This window comes from Hevea brasiliensis, chromosome 10 (genome assembly GCF_030052815.1).
Source record: "Hevea brasiliensis isolate MT/VB/25A 57/8 chromosome 10, ASM3005281v1, whole genome shotgun sequence".
Lineage (NCBI taxonomy): Eukaryota > Viridiplantae > Streptophyta > Magnoliopsida > Malpighiales > Euphorbiaceae > Hevea > Hevea brasiliensis.
Window position 1 is genome coordinate 13,359,290 of NC_079502.1, and position 4,635 is coordinate 13,363,924.

The window sequence follows — 4,635 nt, forward strand, 5'->3', positions numbered from 1 at the left end:
ATTTTGTTAATGATCAATTATTTCTTTTACATTTAACATTGTGAGACTGAAATGAGATGTTTTAGTATTGGTTTAAAATAAATTGTGTTTGATTGCGAATTGAGTTCTTGTATGGAATTGGGATATGAAAATGATTTGTATTGGAGTTGTGGTTGAGAAAACATATTGAAAGTGTTTTTCCTTTTAGGTTTGAAGAACTGTTTTCTCAAAATACAGCCGGCACTCTGTCAAAATTTTGAAAAAAATTCATAACACCAGATTTTAATCGAGGACTTGATCCATGACCAAAATTTCAAATAAAGGCTTTTTAATAAATATTCAATGTTCCACCACTATAAAAAATGACCAGAAATTGTTTTAAAATCCCTTGTAGTATATTTAATGGGTTACCGGTAGGCGAAGTACAGTAATTCATTAGGTGTACTACGGGATTATGTTATGCCTTACAAAGGAGTATGGTGTGAAAGATCTAGGCTTTGGTCCCTCTTTGTCATTTGTAGTGCTTTGACTTAGCTTTTCAATGAATTAAATAACATTGGATTCGGAGACCCACAACTTCAGAAATACCTGAAAAACACAGCAAAGGCCAAATTAATGCAAATGTTGAAAATTTCTCCATTTGACACAATTATTCCAACAACTATCTAAAAATATGCCCATATGATAATTATACTTTAATCAACTGAATTAGGCATAAAAAAACACTAGAAACACTAAATGTGATGGTAGTAAAATTAATAAATTATGCACTTATCAAACTCCTTCTATAGTCCAATCACATAAATCCAGTGCCCATAAATTATAGAAATATTCTTGAAGGTACCGTGCAATGTGTGACATCCTCACTTTAGATAGTCCGTACGTTCTACTGTTTTGATGACTAATGTCTGTCTAGACAGCCAGAATTTCTGAAACTATATTTAAACTAGAGTGAGGAGTCATAAACACAATAAATAATGACAATAAAAATTAAGGAAAAATTTAAGAAATGAAATGCCAGAAAGTTAAATTAGTCGAATCTACGGCGATGGGTGACCTAACGGGAAGCAGCTGTAAAGATAGTTGCCGACCCTAGACCGGTGGAAAAACCCTGTGAAATAATTTTTGGGACTCCAGTGAAGAGTTATTGAGCCTTAGATAGCAATAGAATGCTAATAAAATGTTAAGAAGATTTTCTAAATCGGTACAAATAATTTTAGCTCATTAACCAAAATGAATGGCATTTTGGTCATTTAACCTCCAAAGATGATTTTTGATCAACTTTTCCATTCAAGTAAATGAGGTATATGACATAAAATGTAAATAAATATTGATGAAAAATTAATTAAAAATGAGTAAAGAAAGAAAAAAAGAAAAGAAAATCAAATGAAAATTTAAATCTAATTATGACATCATGAATGATGTAATTAAGGATTTCTAGCCAATTATAATTAGATAAGCATAATTAGAAGAGATAAAAGAAAGCTAAAAGAGATAAATTTGACTAAAAGAAGTCATCTTCTTCCCTAAAACACTCTCTTGGCTGAACCATTTGAACATCCACCTTCCTCCATTGTCAACTTTTTCAAGCTTAAATTAGCTTGAATTCTCCCCATAAAATCCCAAAGCCACAACATTAAATCTTGATTTCTCATCTCGCAAGAGTGATTAGAAGCAAAAAGGAGCAAAGAGATTGAAGATTTAGTAAGAAGAAAATTGGTCACAAAAGGTTAGTGCCATATTCAAGTTCTTTTCTTTCTTTAATCCTTGTTAGTGTAGTGAATTAAGTCAAATTCTTATGAAATTGAAAGAAGGTGATGAATAATTGAAGGATCAATTTCTGGAAGCCATGAGAGGGTTAGGGTTTTGTTGGTTTAGTTGCAATTAAACTTGTATATTAATGTTAATTGATGTATATATTGAGCTAGATAATGATGTATATGTGTTACATGAGATTTACAAAACTTATAAGATAGGGTTTAGTATGAAAATTGGAAATTTGATGATATGTTGACAAATTGATGTTGTTGAGATCAGTTATGGACTATTTGAAGTGCATGGAATGTGAATTGAGGTTGGTAGTAGTGTGGAATGGTGGTATTGGGAGTGTTGTGTTTATGCAGGATTTTCTAGACCTTAAGTCTAGTGTGGTTTTTACGCTATAAGTAGAGTTGTGTTATTCCAATTGGTGTGAGGCTAATTGGAGATGAAACCTAAGATAATTTGCCACATTTTTCATGCAGAAACCCTACCTAGAAACTAAACAAAAATGACCAAAAATTGGCTTGAATCCTGGTAACCAAAATATGAACCTAGAAAAATGGCCATATGAACAGTAAATGTTCAAAAGGCCATAACTCACTCTAGGAAGGTCAGAATGACCTGATATTTGAACCATTGAAAAGATTAGATATAGGAGAACATTTCCTATGAAGAATGTAGAGCCCAGTTCTGACCCTAACCTAATCAAATTGCTAACCAAAATTAGCCCAACAAAACTGCTAGGACCAAAACTGACCTAGAAATTTTGGACTTTAGGCAATTTGACCAATTGTGACAAAAATGCCATAACTCAGCCTGCGAAACTGAAAATGTGGTGAAACCAAAGCCAAAATTTCTATAAGACCTAGAACTAGAAATTTGGTATTTTGACCAAAACTCAAAACCTAATGGAACTAGGAGAAATTTCTAGGAAATTTTGTATTCCAAATCCTGAAATTTAACCAAATAGACACTTGACCCTAGAATAGTATTTAGATCATATCTCCCACTAAGAAGCTCCAATTGAGATGAGACAAATTGCTTTGGAAACCTAAGAAATAGGGCTCCAACCTTGATTTAGGAACCTTCCTCAAAATTTAAGTGCAAGGACCCTGAAATGGGATCCAAAAATGCTAACTTGAACCTGAAATCCTATAGGTATAGGGTTCATGAGTCCAGGCCAGTTAATTGGCTATAATTCACTCTCCATAATGAGAAAAATTATGGTTTTTGAACTTGTGAGACCTTAAGACATAGGGTAATAACTCATATGAAGGATATTAGGTCTAAAAATGACTGCAACATGCCCAAATAATTAGACTAAATTAGACTTCAGAATCTGCTCAGATTCTGGAACCAGAAAGGGCAATGAACCAGTTGTGGTAATTTGACCATAACTTGAGATACAAAACTCCAAATAGAGTGATTCAAAAAGGGAATTAAAGTAGAGACATTAAGGAACAACTTTGATGAAGAAAAGTTAGACAAATTTCTACTATAGATTGGTCCAATAGAACAATAAACTTAGATTACAAAAACTGAAATTTTTGATATACTTCTAGAAAGACTTAAATTGTAATTGGCAACTAATACCAACAAGTTTATAACCCAAAATGTGGTACTACCATACATTTAGAATTTTTATTCCTATTATTTATGAAATAGTCAACATTTGCATGAATAGTAATGTGAATAGTAACCACAATGACATCAAACCCAAAGAACCAAAACCTAAATGACTTACACCTAAATCATGTGAATAGGTAGATGGGGCTTGTGTTCCCATCACAAATAGAATACATAATACCTTAGTAATATAACTTGAAATATGAAATTTGATTTACATAAATGGATTAAATGAGGTAAAGTAGTCATTAGAACTTATATCTCCATTGTAAATGGAATAATAATACCTTGCATAATAAATGGCACATGAGAGGGAACAATGTGAATTATAAACACTTGTTCTCATCATGAGAGAAAAAAAGAATGTTTGAGTACGATAATACATGAAAACAATTGATGTGAATTGTGATCAGTATGGATGATAAAATGAATGTGTAAATTATGTAGAAATGTGATGTGGAAAAATTTTGCTTTCATCATAACTAGAACTAAAATACTATAAAATATAAATAGAACTTATAATGAAATAATGAAATATATGCACAAATGTGCCCATGTATTGCTTAGACACGTGTATCAGATTGGATAGATTGGCATGCTGTAGACCCTTATTTTGTGATGAGTATGTGCATTGAGGCTGTAGGAAACCCGATGATGAAAAATTATATGACTATAAGATGTAATTGGAGGCATGGAGCTGAATTATTAATTCCGTGGATGATCTTGAAAAAAAAAATATGTATTTTGGGAAATTAATTTAATTTAAATAAAATCTTGTTTTGTTTAAATTTAATATGGGTAGTTCTTAAATAGACCTAATTAAGTTTAATTGGGCCCTATGAGCCTAAGAAAGCCTAGTTAGGAATTTTAAATATGACCCATTTAATTTATTTTTTAAAAAATTAAAATAAAAAAAATATCTTTTTCTCTATCCCTCTCCCACGCAAACTCTCTCTCCCCCTTTGACCCCACTCTCTTCCTCACTCTCTATTGGTACCACCCCCTTTTCCTCTCTTCCTATTGGTTGGAACACCTCACCCATATCCCAGTCTCACCCAAATTCCTTGATGGATGTCAAATCCAACAAAAATTAAATTAACTGAAATTACCAACTATGAAATATTTTCTATAGCAAATGGTAAATCCATACTGAATTATTAAATTTCATGCACTTGTGTAATGGAAACAGAATAGACAAAGATTGTGGGGGGGGGGGGGGTTTGTAACACAAAATCAGAAGAAAGCAGAAATTCAAGAACTAAATATGAA